Source organism: Salmo salar, chromosome 03, assembly GCF_965601325.2.
Source record: "Salmo salar chromosome 03, fSalSal1, whole genome shotgun sequence".
Taxonomy (NCBI): domain Eukaryota; kingdom Metazoa; phylum Chordata; class Actinopteri; order Salmoniformes; family Salmonidae; genus Salmo; species Salmo salar.
In genome coordinates, this window is record NC_138293.1 from 4,395,845 (window position 1) to 4,419,817 (window position 23,973).

Genomic DNA, 23,973 nt, shown 5'->3' on the forward strand with positions numbered 1-23,973 from the left:
GGGGGGGGGGGGGGGGGGTTAGAAGGATTACTTAATCCTATCCCAGGTATTCCTTAAAGAGGTGGGGTTTCAGGTGTCTCCGGAAGGTGGTGATTGACTCCGCTGCAGCGAACAGTTTTGACTGGGCTGAGCGGGAACTGTGCTTCCTCAGAGGTAGGGAGGCGAGCAGGCCAGAGGTGGATGAACGCAGTGCCCTTGTTTGGGTGTAGGGCCTGATCAGAGCCTGAAGGTACGGAGGTGCCGTTCCCCTCACCGCTCCGTAGGGAAGCACCATGGTCTTGTAGTGTAGTTAACTAGAGACTGTGTGAATCAGGCCTTCATGGTCGAATTACAGCAAAGAAGCAAAGAAGCCACTACTAAAGGACACCAATAAGAAGAAGAGACTTGCTTGGGCCAAGAAACACGAGTAATGGACATTAGACCCGATAGAAATCTGTCCTTTGGTCTGACGAGTAAATGTGAGATTTTTGGTTCCAACCACCATGTCTTTGTGAGACGCAGAGTAGGTGAACGGATGATCTCCGCATGTGTGGTTCCCACTGTGAAGCATGGAGGAGGAGGTGTGATGGTGCTTTGCTGGTGACCCTGATTTATTTAGAATTCAAGGCAAGGCCTCCCGAGTGGCGCAGTGCATCGCAGTTGCTAGCTGTGCCACAAGAGATCCTGGTTCGAGTCCAGGCTCTGTCGCAGCCGACCGCGACCGGGAGACCCATGGGGCGGCACACAATTGGCCCAGCGTCGTCCAGGTTAGGGGGAGGGTTTGGCCGGCAGGGATGTCCTTGTCCCATCGCTGTGGCGGGCCAGGCGCATGCACACTGACACGGTCGCCAGGTGTACGGTGTTTCCTCTGACACAGTGGAGTGGCTGGCTTCCGGATTAAGCGGGCATTGTGCCAAGAAGCAATCCGGCTTGGTTGGGTCGTTTCCGAGGACGGGAGTTGCAGCGATGAGACAAGAGTAACTACCAATTGGAAACCACGAAATTGAGGAGAAAGAGGTAAAAGTAAAAAAAATATTTTTATCAGAATTCAAGGCACACTTAACCAGCATGGCTACCGCAGCGATATCCCATCTGGTTTACTCTTAGTGGGACTATCGTTTGTTTTGCAACAAGAAAATGACACAACACACCTCCAGGCTGTGTAAGGGCTATTTGAGAAGGAGAGTGATGGAGTGCTGCATCAGATGACCTGGCCTCCACAATCACCCGACCTCAACCCAATTGAGAATGAAGGAAATGCAGCCAGCAAGTGCTCAGCATATGTGGGAACTCATTCAAGACTGTTGGAAAAGCATTCCAGGTGAAGTTGGTTGAGAGAATGCCAAGAGTGTGCGAAGCTGTCATTTTGACAAAGGATGGCTACTTTGAAGAATCTCAAATTTAAAATATATTTTGATTTGTTTAACACTATTTTTGGTTAGTACCTGATTCCTTATGTGTTATTTCATAGTTTTGATGTCTTCACTACTATTTCTACAATGTAGAAAAGAGTAAAAATAAAGAAAAATCCTTGAATGAGTAGGTGTGTCCAAACTTTTGACTGGTACTGTAGGTAAACAAATACTCCCTGCAATGAGCTGCAGAAACAGTGAATGATCCTTTGCTTCTGAAGCATAGATAGATATGATGCAATGCCCTCATGTTCAATACTATCGCAACCCCCACAAAAGGCCCTTATCTTACAACTGCTTCTGCCATTCAAGCCTTGATGGCTTGTCGCAGTGTCTAGCCACTGCCCCCCCCCCCCACTCCAATTTTCCTCTTGTGATTTTAAGCTTGTTCTCTTCTCTTCTTCTGTCAGAGAGGAAGAGGCGAAGCAAGAGGTTTTATTCCGCCCAAAATAAGCCCATGATATGTTGAATTTTTGTATGGAAGCCAATGTGTGTCGATATTTGGTCAACAACAAAGAAATGTATTGCTAATTTGCTACGTGAGGCTTATTCGATCTAATAGAAATGTCATAATGGTTAGGTTGTTACGAATGCACTGATATAAGTGGATGCACGTTTGCCTGGCTACCCAGACTCCTTGCTCTGGCCAACGCTATGCCACACCTGGAAGAATTTGGTCTGAAGTCCGATTTTTTTAATATATTTTTTTATGTATTTTTGTATTTTATTTTGGAGGGGGGTTGCAAAATTTGACCTTTTCATTCAAGACAGGGTAAATATTGTTTCAGGTGATAAAACATGTTTTGTTACTTTTTCCTCAACTTGCTTCTAACTTTATAGCAAGTTAAGCTAGCTTGCACTGCAGAGCAGCTAGCGAGCTAAAAGCTAGGCTAGTTTGAAGATACCACTGTAGCTAGCGACCTCAATCTAATAATTATAATATAACGCCCCACTAAGCAGACTAGACAAATCACATTCACTCTGTCATGCTGCGTCACACAGTTGCTAAACTAACCGTCATTCAATCCCTTCTCAAAATCAGGTTGAGTCGAGAAACCTTTCCTATTTCCCTCAAGTATGTAATGTCACGATTCCAAAGATATAGGATATTACAGAGAACAAGTTAATTATGTCACATCTCAACAAAAAAAAAAATGGTAAAGTTGTATTTCTTGTTCACGAATTTCATGCTAATGCTGTGTTTTTGAGCCAGCGTCCAATTGACTCCCATTCACTCCTTGAAGGAGTCCTCTCTTTGTCCTAGAATCGCCCTGAATGCACTGCGCTACCCATTACGACAAATGGGCAACGTACACAATGGGCGTTGATACGATTCCAATGGAGTTTCCTCATCTCCTCAAAAGTATCTCTGACAGACTCTGGCTGGACTGAGGACGACTCAAAGTCCCCATTGAAATGCATGACATCCGTAGTAACGGGGTAGTCGTGGGTAATGTGAACGAGGCTTTACCCACATGCACTCTGTTACGTTATGTCGGATGTCATGCATTTCAATGGGGATGTCCACAATGGAGTGGAATCGCAACGGCACCTTGAGATTGAAGACTCCGTCGCGAGACAGACACTGCATACTTAGAAATGTTACACACTTTGCATTGTCTTCCGTCCAGCCAGAGTCCGTCGAAGAGCAGGAAGTTGTCAAACCACAGAAGACGATGAAAATATGTGGTTTTCGGTGATTGCTTTATGGGATAGCAACCAACATGTAAACAATTACCCATTCCGAGTAATTGTGTGTAGTATTTTACTAGTAATGTTAAATAATACATTGGCAGCTAAGCCAATTATATTATGACTTGCCTCCCGTTTAAGTTAATCTTGATGGTAATGACGTTTGTTTTTATTAGGTTATTAGGTTGAGGTCGCTAGCTACAGTGGTATCTTCAACCTAGCCTAGCTTTTAGCTAGCTAGCTGCTCTGCAGTGCAAGCTAACTTGACTTGCTATAAAAAAAAGTTAGAGAAACAAGTTGAGGAAAAAAGTAACTAAACCAAACATGTTTTATCACTTGAAACAATATATTTATCCTGTCTTGAATGAAAAAGTCATATTTTGCACTTCGAGCGTTCCTGAATGTGGGCATTCCTGCATCACCAACTACTTCTCTGATAGAGTTCAGTGTGTCAAATCGGAGGGCCTCTTGTCTGGACCTCTGGCAGTCTCTATGGGGGTGCCACAGGGTTCAATTCTTGGGCCAACTCTTTTCTCTGTATACATCAATGATGTCGCTCTTGCTGCTGGTGAGTCTCTGATCCACCTCTACGCAGACGACACCATTCTGTATACTTCTGGCCCTTCTTTGGACACTGTATTAACTACCATCCAGACGAGCTTCAATGCCATACAACACTCCTTCCGTGGCCTCCAACTGCTCTTAAATACAAGTAAAACTAAATGCATGCTCTTCAACCGATCGCTGCCTGCACCTGCCCGCCTGTCCAGCATCACTACTCTGGACGGTTCTGACTTAGAATATGTGGACAATTACAAATACCTAGGTGTCTGGTTAGACTGTAAACTCTCCTTCCAGACTCACATCAAACATCTCCAATCCAAAGTGAAATCTCGAATTGGCTTCCTATTTCGCAGCAAAGCATCCTTCACTCATGCTGCCAAACATACCCTCGTAAAACTGACCATCCTACCGATCCTCGACTTCGGCGATGTCATTTACAAAATAGCCTCCAATACCCTACTCAACAAACTGGATGCAGTCTATCACAGTGCCATCCGTTTTGTCACCAAAGCCCCATATACTACCCACCACTGCGACCTGTACACTCTCGTTGGCTGGCCCTCGCTTCATACTCGTCGCCAAACCCACTGGCTCCAGGTCATCTACAAGACCCTGCTAGGTAAAGTCCCCCCTTATCTCCGCTCACTGGTCACCATAGCAGCACCCACCTGTAGCACGCGCTCCAGCAGGAATATCTCTCTGGTCACCCCCAAAGCCAATTCCTCCTTTGGCCGTCTCTCCTTCCAGTTCTCTGCTGCCAATGACTGGAACGAACTACAAAAATCTCTGAAACTGGAAACACTTATGTCCCTCACTAGCTTTAAGCACCAGCTGTCAGAGCAGCTCACAGATCACTGCACCTGTACATAGCCCATCTATAATTTAGCCCAAACAACTACCTCTTCCCCTACTGTATTTATTTATTTTGCTCCTTTGCACCCCATTATTTCTATTTCTATTTTGCACTTTCTTCTACTACAAATCTACCATTCCAGTGTTTTACTTGCTATATTGTATTTACTTTGCCACCATGGCCTTTTTGCCTTTACCTCCCCTATCTCACCTCATTTGCTCACATTGTATATAGACTTATTTTTCTACTGTATTATTGACTGTATGTTTGTTTTACTCCATGTGTAACTCTGTGTTGTTGTATGTTGTCGAACTGCTTTGCTTTATCTTGGCCAGGTCGCAATTGTAAATGAGAACTTGTTCTCAACTTGCCTACCTGGTTAAATAAAGGTGAAATAAATAAATAAAAAATAAATCTGCAGGAAACCCTCTTTATGCTTCTATTGGTCCATTTTTAAGCTAGGACTCCGGTACACAGGCGGGAGCAGTACAGTAGGTGGCGGTAATGCACCACTGGATGCCAACCGCCGATAAACCCACAGAAGAAGAGGCAGACTGTCCTTCGCCCTCGCCTGTCGGGCACTGTTTTCCCGCAGTTCTGTAAACAAGGGCAGTTGTTCGGCAGGCATTAAGGACACTGGGTGCTAGCTAGCTAGTTAGCATGCTAGGACTCCGGGAACACTGCAAGCAGGTGGCGGGATAGGTAGCTAGCTAGCACACCGGTAGACAGTGTCCTTCGCCCTCGCCTGTCGGGCACTGTTTTCCCGCAGTTCTGTAAACAAGGGCAGTTGTTCGCCAGGCATTTAGGACACTGGCTGCTAGCTAGCTAGCTATGACTCCGGTACACTGCAAGCAGGTGGCGGGATAGGTAGCTAGCTACGACTCTGGTACATAGCAGGCAAAATAGGTAACTAACTAGAGATAGCTAGGACACAGGTGTCCTTTGCCCCCGCCTGTTGGGCTGTTTTCCCGCAGTTCTGTAACGACAGCGAGGCCACGTGTTTGGCAAGCGGGAGCGAAGGACACTGTGTGCTAGCTGGTTAGCCAGCTAAAGTACACTGTCTACTAGCTAGGACACTGGTAGCCAGTGTACTTTGCCCTTGCCTGCTAGGAGGACTTCGGTACACAGCAGGCGGGAGGCTGGGGCGACACCAGTAGAAAGTTCACTTGTCTGTTCAGTAGCGCAGCAAGACTCTGTGAAGATGACATAAGACGTCACAGTGTACCGTGAGTCTTCAGGCTAGACGCATGTGGCATTTTGGCAAGTTTGGGGAAAAACGACTTTATATCAGAGTTGTCTGTTGTCATAGAGATAGAAGCTTTTAGTATGGACATTGCAATTGAGGCCTTCCACAATTTTAAATGTGTCAAATGGATGGGGATACCTATGAGTAGAGAATTATCAGCCAATGAAGAAGAAAATGGAGATAGCTTTCAATGCAACAGCGTCACAGCCGCTATAATGACACAGATACAAAGATGAGTCCTATATCTATCTCTATGGCCTGTACACACGCGTATCTACCCTCTCATTGGCTAGAATGGTCCCCCCTCCCTCATGCCTTCCATCTTTGAGGACATGTATTTCCATTGTTAGAGCGGGCACTCGAATCTCTTGTCAATATAATAGACAATCTTTCATAATGTTCTCCCATCGCGCATGCGCTTTAATACCCACATAATGCAAATATCACTGCGCCACAACAATTCGACGTAGATAGAGCGACGAGAATGATGCAACACATTGACGGAACTAGAATACAGTGTCTATGCGTTCAGATAAATGACAATTGAATGCACCTAGTCAGATTACCTCTCTGTTATGTCTTCATCCGACATGTTCGAAAAATATTCCCAATCCGCAGAGTGAAGCGGAAAAAGATGACGTCAAGTCCCCAGCGTCACCCACCCCCCACCCACCCCCTCTCTCTCTCTCTCCTCTCTCTCTCTCTCCTAAATGCAGCCCAAAAGTTGACTTACAAAATACTCACTTTTTCGGTATCTATACACGCAATTAAAACACGACTTTAAATCTACATACTACCCTAACGAAGATTATTTTTATTCCGGGAAATGTTTAAAATGTGGTAAATAGCTTGACATACCTATTATCCAGCATACAGTAGACTCTCTTTTTATTTATATATATATATATATAGATTTAAAGATAGACAGGATTTATGTGATCACATGACTTTTCTCGGCCAATGGGATCGACGTGGGGGGGAGGTTCTTCTTCTTCTTCTTCTTGAAGACGAAGGATGTTTTCAAACCCAACGATAAAACTGGAACGGGACGTCATACAGCCGTAGGCATAGCTACTGTTAATGTTCAATATTATATTTTTTTGGTGGGGAAATTTACTGTTTTACAGATACGTAGATCTGAAAAACGAATGAACAGGCAGAACCTGAACGCTATTGATAAGGTAAGCAGAAAGTTATTGTTTATATTTATTTATTTAGATTTGATTGCCTATGATCATAGGTAAAAAAATAAAATAAAAAACTCAGTCTTCTGGCTAGTTGGAGAGCTAGCTAGCATGCTAACCAACTTTGACGTAGCTGTTTTCGGGAAATTTAATATTAGCTATTCCACAACGTGTTTTTGGAGTTGTATGTCACGTACTTTTTATATACGCATTTAGTAACAGGTGTTTTACTTATGTTGGTAAAGTTGCTTTTACGTCAAGAATATGAAGAATTGTAGCGTGCGTGGCTATGTGTCGAGGGCAAAAGCTGGTTGACAACTGGCTAACTAGTTAGCTTCAGCTAGCCTGTTCGTTGCAAGCTTGCTAGCACAGGGGAGGGGGGGAAACGGTGATAGGGCATTCGCCTCAGCGGGCTTTTGTCTACACGGGATGGTTTTGTTTTCCATGTAACTACACATTGAACGATACAAAATAATATCTAACTCCTTTTCGCAACAGACCATGTTGCACAGTAAAATGACCAGACGTTCGCCATGTAGCAAACTCGCCACATTGTGCAACGTAGCTGGTTCGCCACCTCAGAAGGAATAGCTAACGTTAGCTAACTACTGTAGCCCTCATTACAAGGATTTCAGCGCTGAACGTAACGTAAGCATGCTATTCTCTGAAAACTATCTACGTTAACCCTAGCTAGCTAGCAAGCTAACTGTATTCGCGTCATTTATGTCCATATACATTTAAAACGTCCAATATTTGCCACATTGGATGTGTAAAACGCACATAATAATAATAATAATAACAATGATAATTATTTGCTATTTGTAAATCTGACAACAGTACAGCCCAAGGTACCAAGCCAAGCATTTGGGGGTGTGTTGGTTGAACCGCTGTCTGTCTGTCTGGTGTGACCGTGGAAACCTTTTGTCTAAAGGACGTATCAAAACATATGTACTCCCTCAGATCCTATACAAAACCAAGCCACCCGTGCAGATGTATAGCTGAATATTACTTAACATCTCTCGTTCATGACAATGACAGAATAAATACATTGTACATTGTTACAGCCACAATGGTTGCAGAATGAACTGGCTCCATGAAGTGTGATGAAATATCAAATCAAGGGTGATGTCATTTTTACCCTCGCATGCTGTTGCAGTATTTTTTTATAGCCTAATATCAGTGCAATACAGGTTGAAATTGATATCCCGCTATTGTCTTCAGTGAGCAATGATGATGACACTGAATCTAGGAATTTAGTTGCAAGTAGGGCTCCGTTTATCTAAATAGCTTCACCTTTTTCCTACTACAAAATATAGCTATACGCCTTCAACCCTAAATAATCAAAGCATAGTAATGTGTGTGTAATAAAGAAGTTAATTACAGAATGCATAGTGACTAACCCTAGGGTTTGTCTTAAACACCTAACATGTTGAAAACAACCCCCCCCTAAAATACTAGTCCTATATATTTCCCTATATACTTTAAAAATGGGCCTTTGATACCACCCTCAATTGTTATTTAGCTCGATGACAGAATTCTGGTTTGAATGTCTGTCTAACTTGGTGGTCATCACTACATTTAAATTGTATTTTGTAGTCACATTATGTTCCTCATTTGTGTTACTGTAGTACCAAGTACTTAAAACTCACTATCACAAGTACATTATCACGAGTACATTTTACATATTGAACTTATTATGGCAGTTTATGCAATAGTCATGTAAACACCGTACTCTGCTTATCTTAAATCGGCGTAAAGTCATAATCGGAAGTAAGCATATGCCGATTTAAAAACACCTGGTTTTCTGAGCAATCTTTCAAATTATTAGGACATGTAAATACCTTAATCGGCCATTCCAGCGGTGCGTTTGATTTGCCCATGCACCAGCCAAGCAAGCTTCCCTCTTTGCAAGTGAGTTGTACTTGGAACAGCTGAATATATGCTTCTTTTAAAAGTAGTTTTCACATGTACTTTATATGTCCAAACTCAGAATCAAATATGCTTCCCAAAAATAACATGTTTTGATTTGCTAGAATGTTTGTTTTGATTGGTGATTTTCTGCATTTATCGGTGCTGTCAGGTAGCCTGATCTCAAATATGTCCATGAAAACAGGATTATTAGGGAAATCTGTCTTCTTCCAAAGCATGTCAAAGTTTTAATCAAACTTATTTTATTTTTTAAATGTAATCTTTATTTAACTAGGCAAGTCAGTTAAGCACACATTCTTATTTACAATGACAGCCTAGGAACAGTGGGTTAACTGCCTTGTTCAGGGGCAGAACGACAGATTTTGACCTTGTCAGCTCGGTATTTCGATCTAGCAACCATTCGGTTACTGGCCAAAAGCTCTAACCACTAGGCTTCCTGCCGCTCCTAATCTCACTATCCACAATAATCACATTTTTGTATGCATGACACTCACACAAAATCCACACACATTTAGGGCTGGTATGATACCAGTATCGCAATATTCCCCCCCCCCCCCAAAATGATAACACGAGGCAGATTGCACTCTGTTCCTGTATGTAAAATATTGTGTGCATGGGAAATGAATCCATGTGACTCTGGATGACATCATAATGACATTTGTTTCCAACATGAGTGCTGTTTTCCTTAAGAAGTTAAATCCCCTTTATTGTTTTTGTTTCCCTGTCACGATACAAACAAATAGTGCGATACTGGTATCGTCCCGGCCCTAATTCACATACACACTCATACCGACACAACACGCCCGCACGCTCTCGTATGCGGTTGCTACTCTGTTCTCTTATGATTATCTATCCTGATGCCTAGTCACTTTACCCTGCCGTTATGTACATATCTAGTAGGGATGTGCATCTTTCCCTTTCAAGACGATTCGATGCGTATCAAGATACAGGAATGATAACGTTTTTTTTTGTTTGAAACAATTCGGTTTGATTAGAGGAACGACTCGATGCGTTAACATTTGTGGCAGTAACACATTCATTATCCATTCTAAATTAAAATCTGCTTATGGGCTGGGCCTCTCTGATCTGGATCTGTCTGAGCTGACCTTTCTCTGTGTGTTTTTGTTTGTAAATGATGTCTTTTGTAGGCACCTGAGCTGAGCCAGAAGGGAAACTAGGCTTCTACCACCTACTATCGATAAGGGGGGGGGGGGCAGTGTTTTCCTTTTTCTCCCCTCACTTTTTATCTGAAATCATCATCACCCACTAATTCATTTGTTGTTCAGCATTCAAAACTACTTGTTGATTTTAATGACTGTCAACACAGTGTGTTCTGAAAGTATTCAGACCCCTTGACTTTTTCCACATTTTGTTACGTTACAGCCTTATTCTAAAATGGATGAAATTGTTTTTTTCCCCCTCAATCTACACACGATACCCCATAATGACAAAGCAAAAACATTTTTTTTAAAGAAATTGTTGTCAGGTCGTTGTCCTGTTGGAAGGTGAACCTTTACCCCAGTCTGATGTCCTAACCTGTTCCAGAACGCTTTTCATCAAGGATCTCTCTGTACTTTGCTCAGTTCATCTTTCCCTCGATCCTGACTAGTCTCCCAGTCCCTGCCGCTGAAAAACATCCTTACAGCATGATGCTGCCACTGCCATGCTTCGCTGTAGGGATTCATTCAGGCCAAAGAGTTCAATCTTGGTTTCATCAGACCAGAGAATCTTGTTTCTCATAGTCTGAGAGTCCTGCAGGTGCCTTTTACTGAAGTGGCTTCCAGCTGGCCACTCTACCATAAAGGCCTGATTGGTGGAGTGCTGCAGAGATGGTTGTCCTTCTGGAAGGTTCTCCCATCTCCACAGAGGAACTCTGGAGCTCTGACAGAGTGACCATTGGGTTCTTAGTCACCTCCCTGACCATGGCCCTTCTCCCCCGATTGCTCAGTGTGCCAGAGCGGCCAGTTCTAAGAGTCTCTTGGTTGGTTCCAAACTTCTTCCATTTTTAAGAATGATGGAGGCCACTGTGTTCTTGGGGATCTTCAATGCTGCAGAAATGTTTTAGTACCCTTCCCAGATCTGTGCTTCGACACAATCCTTTCTCGGAGCTCTATCGACAATTGCTTCTACCTCATGGTTTGTGTGTTTGTGTGTTTGTGTGTTTGTGTGTTTGTGTGTGTGTGTGTGTGTGTGTGTGTGTGTGTGTGTGTGTGTGTGTGTGTGTGTGTGTGTGTGTGTGTGTGTGTGTGTGTGTGTGTGTGTGTGTGTGTGTGTGTGTGTCTTTCCAAGTCATGTCCAATCAATTGAATTTACCACAGGTGGACTCCAATCAAGTTGTAGAAACATCTGAAGGATGATCAATCGAAACAGGATGCACCTGAGCTCAATTTCAAAAATAATATATTTCTGTTTTTTAATTTTTGACGAATTGTTGTGTGTAGATTGAGGATTTCCCCCCCCCCCCCCCCCCATCAATTTTAGAATAAGGCCGTAACGTAACAAATTGTGGAAAAAGTCAAGTGGTCTGAATACTTTCCGAATGCACTGTATACTTCTTTTTTTATTTACCGGGGACCTGCAGACGAGTCTTGTAAGGCTTGTGGGTGTCCTAGAGCAAAACAACCTACATATACAGTACCAGTCAAATGTTTGGATACCTACTCATCCAAGTTTTTATTTTTATTTTTATTTTTTATACTACACTGCTCAAAAAAATAAAGGGAACACTTAAACAACACAATGAAACTCCAAGTCAATCACACTTCTGTGAAATCAAACTGTCCACTTAGGAAGCAACACTGATTGACAATACATTTCACATGCTGTTGTGCAAATGGAATAGACAGCAGGTGGAAATTATAGGCAATTAGCAAGACACCCCCAATAAAGGAGTGGTTCTGCAGGTGGTGACCACAGACCACTTCTCAGTTCCTATGCTTCCTGGCTGATGTTTTGGTCACTTTTGAATGCTGGCGGTGCTTTCACTCTAGTGGTAGCATGAGACGGAGTCTACAACCCACACAAGTGGCTCAGGTAGTGCAGCTCATCCAGGATGGCACATCCTTCTTGCCACAGCTCGCATTGTTTGCTATGTCTGTCAGCGTAGTGTCCAGAGCATGGAGGCGCTACCAGGAGACAGGCCAGTACATCAGGAGACGTGGAGGAGGCCGTAGGAGAGCAACAACCCAGCAGCAGGACCGCTACCTCCGCCTTTGTGTTTGGAGGAGCAGGAGGAGCACTGCCAGAGCCCTGCAAAATGACCTCCAGCAGGCCACAAATGTGCATGTGTCTGCTCAAACGGTCAGAAACAGACTCCATGTGGGTGGTATGAGGGCCCGATGTCCACAGGTGTGCTTACAGCCCAACCGTGCAGGGCATTTGGCATTTGCCAGAGAACACCAAGATTGGCAAATTCGCCACTGGCGCCCTGTGCTCTTCACAGATGAAAGCAGGTTCACACTGAGCACACGTGACAGAGTCTGGAGACGCCGTGGAGAACGTTCTGCTGCCTGCAACATCCTCCAGCATAACCGGTTTGGCGGTGGGTCAGTCATGGTGTGGGGTGGCATTTCTTTGGGGGGCCGCACAGCCCTCCATGTGCTCACCAGAGGTAGCCTGACTGCCATTAGGTACCGAGATGAGATCCTCAGACCCCTTGTGAGACCATATGCTGGTGCGGTTGGCCCTGGGTTCCTCCTAATGCAAGACAATGCTAGACCTCATGTGGCTGGAGTGTGTCAGCAGTTCCTGCAAGAGGAAGGCATTGATGCTATGGACTGGCCCGCCCGTTCCCCAGACCTGAATCCAATTGAGCACATCTGGGACATCATGTCTCGCTCCATCCATCAACGCCACGTTGCACCACAGACTGTCCAGGAGTTGGCGGATGCTTTAGTCTAGGTCTGGGAGGAGATCCCTCAAGAGACCATCCGCCACCTCATCAGGAGCATGCCCAGGCATTGTATGGAGGTCATACAGGCACGTGGAGGCCACACACACTACTGAGCCTCCTTTTGACTTGTTTTAAGGACATTACATCAAAGTTGGATCAGCCTGTATTGTGGTTTTCCACTTTAATTTTGAGTGTGACTCCAAATCCAGACCTCCATGGGTTGATAAATTGGATTTCCATTGATTTATTTTTGTGTGATTTTTGTTGTCAGCACATTCAACTATGTAAAGAAAAAAGTATTTAATAAGATTATTTCATTCATTCAGATCTAGGATGTGTTATTTTAGTGTTCCCTTTATTTTTTTGAGCAGTATATTTTCTACATTGTAGAATAACATTGAAGACATCAACTATTAAATAAAACAGGAAATCCTGTACTAACCAAAAAAGGAAAAGCAGCCAACAAGTGCTCAGCATATGTGGGAACTCCTTCAAGACTGTTGGAAAATGATTTCTCATGAAGCTGGTTGAGAGAATGCTGAGTGTGCAAAGCTGTCATCAAGGCAAAGGGTGGCTACTTTTGAAGAATCTCAAATAGAAAATGTATATTTTTAAGTACTTTTTTTGGTTACTACATCATTCAATATGTGTTATTTCATAGTTTTGATGTCTTCGCTATTATTCTACAATGTAGAAAATAGTAAAACTAAATTAAAACCCTCGAATGAGTAGGCGTGTCCAAACTTTAGACTGGTACTATATGTGTTTGTGAGACGCTCACTTTTCCACAGATAGGTAATTTTAGCCCGTAGCCTTAACTGTTTGGATGCTACAGACAGAAGTTGGCAGAAGACGCTTCAATGCCTTCAGACAAGTCCTGTGGTGCTTTGTGAGGGTCGTAGAGCAAAACGAAGAACAACATCGTGTTCATGAGAGTCATCTTTTGTAGGCTAAACCATTCGGGTGCTTTGCTCCTTTTCACGAGAAGACCAATTATTTTTTTATTTTATTTTTTTAAAATTGTTTGTGGTGTCTCATTGTCTGGTAAACGCCACTCAAGCTCAGCCACCTTTCACTGCACATGCAGAACGGTGATATTTTCAGATGTGGTGAATTGAGACGCAGTTCGTGCAACAACAGAAAACTAACTAGAAATAGATTTTTTTTTTAAAATCTGTTAATCTAAATTTACGTTGGTTTCAGTAACAACCAATAAGCAATGGCAATTACTTGCAATTCATCTTGGACTCTCACAAAGAGTATAATGCCCTGTTTTGCCTTATTTGGATTCATTTCTTAGTAATTTAGTATTAATGCCTCCAATATCAGTAAAACGGATTTTTTTTTTTAAAGGGGCATTTCTAAAATGTTCTACTTCATATTCATCTCAGCACCTCCCCCAACATTAACACATGTGAAATGGCATGTTTTTATGTTAAAAGAAAATGACAGAAGATGAGTGTTTCCAATGACCTCATCAACCAATTAGTAGACAATGCCTACTCATGAATAGTTAAAATCACACGACGCACACTGATGATGTCATTAAACACTTCTCTTCTCTTCTTTTATTTTTTATTTTTTTACTACAGAACATAGAAACGTGTTCACATGTTGGAGGGAGGTCACGAATATTAAGTAGAACGTTATGATTCTACCTGACGTGGGCTCAAGAGTGGCGCAGCATTCTAAAAGGCATCACTACAGACAACCTGGTTCAATTCCAGGCTGTAGCGCAACCGGCTGTGATTGGGAGTCCCATAGGGTGGCGTACTATTGGCTCAGCGTCGTTAGGGTTTGACCCGGGGTAGGCAGTCATTGTAAATAAGAATTTGTTCTTAACCGACTTGCCTAGTTAAATAAAGGTTACATTTAAAATATAATTATATATATAATATATTTGAATCCACCTGTAGCCCTTCTATTCCCTTCTATTCAAGGCCTTATAAGGAAACGATTCATAGACTAAACTCCTCTGTAGCTTAGTTGGTACAGCATGGTGCTTTGGATAAAAGGAAACATTATTATTTTAAATGGCACATTTTACCTTATACACCAGATTTCAACCCTCACTCAGCTGTGGAAATGGCGACAGGAACAAAGCGATCGTGGTTTTAAGCGTTTCAGTTTCCACTCCGTACGGGGTCTTCCACCATCGTTTTTACACACCATTATCTTCACAACCTTTTTAACTGTTTACATAGACATTAGGGATGTCCCGTCAACAACAACAAAAATCTTAGTTGACAGAGTCGTCTGTTCTTTTGACCAATCAATTGGTCAGAGATAAATATAGCCTAACCAGAAAGAAACTTGTTCCCAACCCTCCCGCTGCCGGCCTTCAGATTCTGCCTTTAAGCTCCGAGTTACACCAGGAACGCACAATCCCTCCGTCAGTGCTCAGACTGTCCGCAATAGGCTGAGAGAGGCTGGACTGAGGCCTTGTAGGCCTGTTGTAAGGCAGGTCCTCACCAGACAACAATGAAGCTTCTGCCACCTTCAGATTCTGCCTTTAAGCTCCTGAAGTTGCCGGTAACTGGCTTCACCGGAGGTCGGAAACCTTTTCCATTTGGAGGGCCAAGTTACACTAACATTTCTACTGATCTGTGTACCACTTATGATTTCCATATGCACATTTTACTGGAACAGTTTCATTTCATTTATAGTAAAGGTCTTCATATCTCAAAATATATATGTTATGTGGTTAATCAACACTATATCTAAAGGAAAATTCTACAAATCTATAAGTAACTTCTATTGCCAACTATGTAAGAAATAGCCTACATAAACAAACAAATAAAAACATTGCAGACTGCAGGTAGAATATATATATATTTATTATTTATTTATATATATATATATAAGATCCTATAAATCACATTTGCTACTCATGGCCTGTCTGCAACTAACTTGCAACATTGTATCAACTTGGTCTAGCCCAAAGCTCATGTTAGCAAACTTGCAACAATGTATTGAATATTCTGGGGCCTCAGAGTTTCCTGATTTACTTCTTATCACTTGCTCAAATAGTCTACAGCTGTGTCTGTCACTGGCTCAGGAAACTCTGAGGCCCCAGAATATTCAATACATTGTTGCAAGTTAGACTCCCCCCCTTTGTGCTCAGTGGTCATCGAAAGGGAGAGAGCTGGGAAGATTTTTTTCCTATAGGCTACGTTGATTAACGATTGTCATTCTCAAAGGATGCAGAAACAGAATTTTGTTTACTTGCTGTTTTGAGGTGAAGGAAATATTACTTTGAGAAGCTCCACATTTTTAATGGTGAGTTTTTAAGACCATCAGAAATGGTATCATATCCCCCAAAGGGACACATTTTATAGGCCTACATTTGCACGCAGGCCAGATAGACTAGGTCTACTTCTGTGTAATCAGGTGTGTGTTTCTTACTCAAAGATTTGACAGGAGCGCTCCAAACAAAATAATGAATAATTTGTCAATAATTTGTCAATTAAAATAAACCCAAACTTTTTGTGTTGTCTAGGTTGTGCGCTCTGCAAACATGTCCACTCTTACAACGACAACGTTAAGACGGTAATATAACTATATTGAATGGATTAACAGAAATACTACTGCTGATACAAGTTTGCCATTCAGACAGGCCTCAGTCAGACTGGTGTCATCGTGTGCCGTACATTCAGACAGGCCTCAGTCAGACTGGTGTCATCGTGTGCCGTACATTCAGACAGGCCTCAGTCAGACTGGTGTCATCGTGTGCCGTACATTCAGACAGGCCTCAGTCAGACTGGTGTCATCGTGTGCCGTACATTCAGACAGGCCTCAGTCAGACTGGTGTCATCGTGTGCCGTACATTCAGACAGGCCTCAGTCAGACTGGTGTCATCGTGTGCCGTACATTCAGACAGGCCTCAGTCAGACTGGTGTCATCGTGTGCCGTTCATTCAGACAGGCCTCAGTCAGACTGGTGTCATCGTGTGCCATACATTCAGACAGGCCTCAGTCAGACTGGTGTCATCGTGTGCCATACATTTTGTTTTTTAAAATATATATTTGCTTCTGCTCGATTTTAAAAATATCTTTGTCCACCAAGGAATCGACCAGTTGACTAAATGGGGCCAACCCTAATAGGCATACATCCATTGGTAGTTTGATGTTGTCCGTTCCTGTGGGAAAGGAGACATAAACATGATGATCACCTACTCAGGGCCCACCCCCCCCCCTTATCTGTTTATGTACGAAGGCATCTATTGGTTGTTTGATCTCAATGTAAAAACCTACCTAATGTAAACACTTGACTAAATTGTTGGTTTTGTCAAGTAAGTGCATACATTGATGGATCACTAGAGTCGTCCACTACCACGAGTCTAACACCACTTAAATGGTAGGGTCCAGTCCACTACAAGTCTAGCACCACTTAAATGGTAGGGTCCAGTCCACTACCACGAGTCTAGCACCACTTAAATGGTAGGGTCCAGTCCACTACCACGAGTCTAGCACCACTTGAATGGTAGGGTCCAGTCCACTACGAGTCTAGCACCACTTAAATGGTAGGGTCCAGTCCACTACCACGAGTCTAGCACCACTTGAATGGTAGGGTCCAGTCCACTACGAGTCTAGCACCACTTGAGTGGTAGGTTTAGTTGTTTGGTACCATGTCTTAGGCCTACCTAAAGCTTTCTGGCGAGGAACAGCAGCGTGTCCACCTTTTCTTTCCCAGAGTAGCAAACTCCTCAGGATAATAGACTAGTAAATGTTGACTGAGATTTGTTGTCTGGCCATCCTTTGCCTTAGTAATCTGTTTCCATATTCTCCAAGTGACTCTACAGGCTCACCTTGATCATTCAGCTTGAAACTGAAGAACTGCCAAACACGGCGACGACGTGCTTTTCTTCCGATTCATGTGAGATGATTTCATGTGAGATGAATTGAGATGATTCATGTGAGATGATTCATGTGAGATGATTCATGTGAGATGATTCATGTGAGATGATTCATGTGCAGATGGAACTGAGTAAATAGGCATTTTTAACGTCATAGATTTAGCCCGGTGGTAACTTGTGGAATAGACACCGGCTGGAATGCGGTTTTTAACCAATCAGCATCCAGGATTAGACCCACCCGTTGTGTAACTGTTTTTAAAAGCTATATGCTAATATAACTATTTGAGTATTTTTATGGAGAAGAAGTATAGCCCTACCAATTTGAAAATCATTCTGCGACTCGATTTAAAAATAACTAGGCATAGCAATGTGTCCTTTTTGTACTGTGTTCTTCCTGCCAATTGTCCCCTCCCAGCGCAATTCGTCTGAGGCCTTTCCTTCCCGTGGGAGAGATGTTTCTCAGCTTCCCATTTGAACTGGTTTCAGCTATTTTCACCGTCTCTGCTACTGTATTTAAAACCTTATTACGCCCACATCCTACGTTCATGACCCCTCCCCCCCACACTCAGGCTCAAGACTGTAACCATTCAGTCGCATTTTGCAACACTTTGACTTGGCTGTGCGAGTAAATTTCAATTGGGTTTGCATTGTTGTGAGCTGCACATTCTACATGGTCCTATAACATTTTAAAATCCAATTGTTGGCAAAAACCCAGCTATCGTGTTGTGGGGAGGTTCTCAGCTTTCTGTAGGTATAATGTGTATTTTTCAACTGTCAATAGCAGCTATTTTACAACCAAGATATTTGGCCTTCCCTGTGGCTCAGTTGGTAGAGCATGGTGTGTGCAACGCCAGGGTTGTGGGTTCAATTCCCACGGGGGGCCAGTACAAAAAAAAAATGCATGAAATGTATGCATTCACTACTGTAAGTCGCTCTGGATAAGAGCGTCTGCTAAATGACTAAAATGTAATATTTGATATGGCATTGAGATACTTGGCACACAAAATGATTATTCACATTGGCCGTTCCGTTTGCAGAGGTCTCATTGGACAGCAGGCTTACGTTTGACTGTTTTTAATAAATGGCTACTAACAGTGGGTATTATATTTACAGTTGGTGATCTAGCTGTGTTTTGAGTTTCCACTTACTCAGGTATATATTAGCCCCAAATATATTAGCCTAATGATATTAGTGCATATAAAGATGCAGGCAAATTCATCTCTTTTGGGGAGAGAAAAAAAACAACACTAATTCTTGAGCTCTTATTTTAACAGTAAAATATAACAATATCATAATTGTCTACCCATTATGCATGACTGGACTGGATTAGTTTGCACATAAAAAAATATATATATTTCTTCAATTGCATGAAAAGATGAAATGTATTTCTTGAATACCATCTCATTAGTCATTACACTTTAAAAAAAATAAACCGCTGTGAATGACTTTTATATGATTTTTAAAATAAATGTATATTACTTGATGCCACAGAAATAATTTTTGCGACCTAAAATCACTGACTGAATAAATGTTAAGTCTAGATCCCACTCCTCAGTGTCCCATAGCCTGGCTTGTATTTAGTTCAGGTATGTACAGAACACTCCGTACGTACTGTACACCGATGTAAAAGGCCTACCTGGTTGCCTTCGTACCACAGACTTCTCGCTTTTTGAGGAAACCGACGTCTTTTATCATTTTCTAGATCGAGTGGGAGTTCTCTTTTTTTTAAGGCCGAGGGTGACGTTGGTTTTTTACCTCACCGTGAAAGCGTGACTCTAAATGATCTCCGTTACGTATACAGTTGGCTACGAAGAATCGTGTGTGTTCCTCAATATACATCATGTATTTCTATCTGAACCGTCAAGGTTACATCGTGTATTTCTGACTATGCAAGGCTTAGTTGTTTTTCTGAACAAGCCTCCAAACATGCAAGAAGAATCATCTGTTCTACATTATATATTTCTCTGAACCTTCAGAACAATCATCTGTTCTACATGATATATTTCTATGTGAAACTCCCGGGCCAACTTTAAAAAAAAAAAAAAAAAAATTATTTTCTTCAGACCACATTCCTGTCATTTGGACTCATTTTATTACTTCATGATGTCATTGTAAGCAGCTCAGAGTAGTATAGTAATGCTGTTTGTCTCACTGTGTTGACAACACACCAAGCAGTCATTTCCTGTGATATGTACTTGTGTTGTTACTACTAGGCACGCAGGACAAGAAACTACTACTCATACTGATTCACAGACAACACAAACCTACATCTTCTTCTTTAAAAAAAAAAAAGTTTTTGAACACCATGTATTTTCTCTTTAGGGGAAAGCCCCCCCCCCCCCCCCTCCCCCCTATCCGTTTTCTGTTTTTACTGTTTCACCTACACAGGTCAGTTAGCCTAATGCCTATTTTATACCTTTTGACGGCCATGTATGTGTCCTCCATATTCTAATCTAAGCCTTTTTATAAAGACAGCTATTATGCACATTTGTACAACAACAACAACCGTTAGTATGAACTAAGATGCTGAATAGCAGACAGTTTGTATGGCCTACTTCACACACTACTCGGAGCGCCGAACTAGTCGACGAACACGGACGTCTTACTCCAAATGAACTGAGAGACAAAATCACCAACGATTCAACACAACTGAACGAGAGGAATTGTCTGATCTCCAGCAGTTGTTGGGCCGGCCACCTTTTGACACACACACACACACACACACACACACTTGTTTTACTATCCTTGTGGGCACCAAACAATTCATTCCTATTCAAAATCATATTCCCCCCCCTAACCTTTCATTTTAAACTTAAAATTACTTTTTTTTTCTTGTGGGGAGAAATGTCCTTTCCTTGTTTTACTATCCTTGTGAGGCCTTCAGGTCCACACACACACACACACACACACACACAGAGAGAGAGATGGTGCGCGTGCTTGGCTCAATGCAGCAGGGTGTGAATGAGGTTGTGAAACCGAAAGTGTTAGTACAGACACTTCCTATCTGCCCTGCAGTTGGCTTCAGCTCCCCCATCTGACTAACTGTGAGGCTTCCAATGTGTGTTCAGAGAGCGATGTGGGGGGGGGGGGGGGGCTACAGATTACACAGCAGTATGTTAGTCTAGCCAACAGCAGAATATGTTAGTCTTGGTTTTGTTTAACACTCTTATCTCTCATGGCTCTCTCCCTTCATCGCCGTTACTTTTTCTCTCTAGGTCTGTGTTTCTCGCTCTCGCTCTGTTCTCTCTCTCTCTGTGTGTGGTGTGTGTGAGCAGTATCAATTCAGACTTTTTTTATTAGTCACCTGCACTGAATACAACAAGTTGAATACCTTACCGTGAAATGCTTACTGACAAGCCCTTAACCAACAGTGCAGTTCAATAAGAGTTACGATAATCTTTTCAGTAAAAGTAACACAATAACGAGGTTATATACAGGGGGGTACTGGTACCGAGTTGATGTGCAGGGAGTACAGGTTAGTGGAGGTAATTTGTACATGTAGGTAGGGTAAAGTGACTATCCATAGATAATAAACAGCGAGAAGCAGCAGTGTAAAAACAAGTCCGGTGGTCATTTGATTAATTGTTCAGCAGTCTTATGGCTTAGGGGTAGAAGCTGTTAAGGAGCCTCTTGGACCTAGACTTGGTGCATCGGTACCGCTTGTCGTGCGGTAGTAGAGAGAACAGTCTATGACTTGGGTGACTGGAGTCTCTGACAATTTTTAGGGCCTTCCTCTGACACCGGATAGTATATAGGTCCTGGATGGCAGGAAGCTTGGCCCCAGTAATGTACTGGGCCGTACGCACTACCCTCTGCCGAGCAATTGCCATACCAGGCGGTGATGCAACCGATCAGGATGCTCTCGATGGTGCAGCTGTAGAGCCTTTTGAGGATCTGAGGACCCGTGCCAAATCTTTTCAGTCTCCTGAGGGGGAAAGGGTGTTGTGCCCTCTTAACGACTGATTGGACCATGTTAGTTTGTTGGCGATGTGGACACCAAGGAACTTGAAACTCTCGACCCGCCCCACTACAGCCCCGTCGATGTTAATGGGGGCCTGTTCGGCCCGCCTTTTCCTGTAGTCCACGATCGGCTCCTTTGTCTTGATCATGTTGAGGGAGAGATTGTTGTTCTGGCACCACACTGCCAGGTCTCTGACCACCTCCCTATAGGCTGTCGCATCGTTGTCGGTGATCAGGCCTACCACTGTTGTGTCGTCAGCAAACTTAATGATGGTGATGGAGTCGTGCCTGGCCATGCAGTCGTGGGTGAACAGGAAGTACAAGCGGGGACTACGCATGCACCCTTGAGGGGCCCCAGTGTTGAGGATCAGCGTGGCAGATGTGTTGTTGCCTACTCTTACCACCTGGGGGCGGCCTGTCAGGAAGTCCAGGATCCAGTTGCAGAAGGATGTGTTTACTCCCAGGGTACTTAACTATGGGCTGTAGTCAATGAACAGCATTCTCACACAGGTGTTCCTTTTTGTCCAGGTGGGAAAGAGCAGTGTGGAGTGCGATTGCGTTGGTCTGTGGATCTGTTGGGGCGGTATGTGTATTGGAGTGGGTGTAGGGTTTCTGGCATGATGGTGTTGATGCGAGCCATGACCAGCCTTTCAAAGCACTTCATCGCTACTGACGTAAGTGCTACGGGGCGGTAATCATTTAGGCAGGTTACCTTAGTGTTCTTGGGCACAGGGACTATGGTGGTCTATTTGTAACATGTAGGTATTAGACTCGGTCAGGGAGAGGTTAAAAATGTCAGTGAAGACGCTTGACAGTTGGTCAGCGCATGCTCGGAGTACACGTCCTGGTAATCCGTCTGGCCCTGTGTGTTTGTGAATGTTGAACTGTTTTTAAGGTCCTGTTCACATCGGCTACAGAGAACATCATCATACAGTCGTCCGGAACAGTTGGTGCTCTCATGCATGCTTCAGTGTTGCTTGCCTCGAAGCGAGCGTATAAGGCATTTAGCTCGTTTGGTAAGCTCTAGTCACTGGGCAGCTCGTGGTTGAGTTTCCCTTTTGTTGTCCGTAATATTTCTCAAGCCCTGCCACATGGGGGCGGCAGGTAGCCTAGTGGTTAGAGCGTTGGGCCAGTAACTGAAAGGTTGCTAGATCGAATCCCCAAGCTGACAAGGTTAAAAATCTGAACCTAATTCTACTTTGACGTTAAGGATTATTGGGCCAGTGACACAAATTCTCAGTTTAAAATCTTTGACACAATCTTTGTGTTCGTCTTAGTTCCGCCGATGCACAGAGAAGCCAGCCAGCTCTATATTATCCGCGTCGTCGCCCAGCCACGTCTCTGTGAAACATTAGATATTACAGATTTCAAAGACCTGTTGGTAGGATAGTCTTAATCGTAGATCGTCCTGTTTGTTTTCCGTTGTCTGCACGTTGGCCAATAATACTGTAATTTACCACCCCCCCCCCCCCCCACACTTTTTCCTCCATCTTTTCTTCACGCTGATGACAGGGATTTGGGCCTTGTCTTGACAAAGCAGTATATCCTTTGTGTCGGACTCATTGATTGTAGTCCACCTGTTGCCAATTCAATTGTTTGGACATCATTTAGAAACACGCCTCTGTACATAAGGTCTCCCACTGTTGACCGTGTATGTCAGAGTAGAAACTATACCAGGAAGTTATTGGAACTGTCCGTAGTTCTCAGAGAGATAATTATGTTGAGGTGTGTGTGTGTGTGTGTGTGTGTGTGTGTGTGTGGACAACCCTTCAAATGATTGGATTCGGTTATTTAAGCTACACCCGTTGCTGACAAGTGTATAAAATCGAGCACACAGCCATGCAATCTCCTTAGACAAACAAGTAGAATGGCTTTTACTGAAGCGCTCGGTGACTTTCAACGTGGCACCGTCATAGGATGCCACCTTTCCAACAAGTCAGTCAAAATGTCTACCCTCCTAGAGCTACCCCCCCGGTCAACTGTAAGTGCTGTTATTGTGAAATGGAAACATCTAGGAGCAACAGCGGCTAGTCCACACAAGCTCACAGAACAGGATCGCTGAAGCGCGTAGAGAGGAAAAAAAGGTCTGTCCTCGGTTGCAACACTCACTACAGAGTTCCAACCTGCCTCTGGAAGCAACTTCAGCACAAGTACTGTTCTTCAGGAGCTTCGTTAAAAGGGTTTCCACGGTCGAGCAGCCGCACACAAGCCTAAGATCACCATGCGCAATGCCAAGCGTCGGCTGGAGTGGTGTCAGGCTCGCTGCCTTTGGACTCTGGAAACACATTCTCTGGAGTGATGATTCCATTTTCACCATCTGGCAGTCCGATGGACAAATCTGGGTTTGGCAGGTGCCAGGTACCGCTACCTGCCCCCAATGCATAGTGCCAACTGTAAAGTTTGGATA

General features: G+C 43.3%; 1 protein-coding gene across 5 annotated transcripts in view; it reads left to right on the top strand.

Moving 5' to 3' along the window:
- Nucleotides 1–6,760: 6,760 nt before the first annotated feature.
- The window catches only part of ankrd12 (ankyrin repeat domain 12), a 52,601-nt gene continuing 35,388 nt past the window's right edge, over nucleotides 6,761–23,973 (top strand). For 4 of the 5 annotated variants that reach the window (XM_045714421.2, XM_045714422.2, XM_045714423.2 and 1 more), the window contains exon 1: nucleotides 6,761–6,927. The gene's annotated coding sequence lies outside the window, so the exon portion shown is untranslated. Of the gene's footprint in view, nucleotides 6,928–16,250; nucleotides 16,301–23,973 lie in introns of all 5 variants that reach the window. The other variant, XM_082973199.1, reaches the window with a different exon arrangement.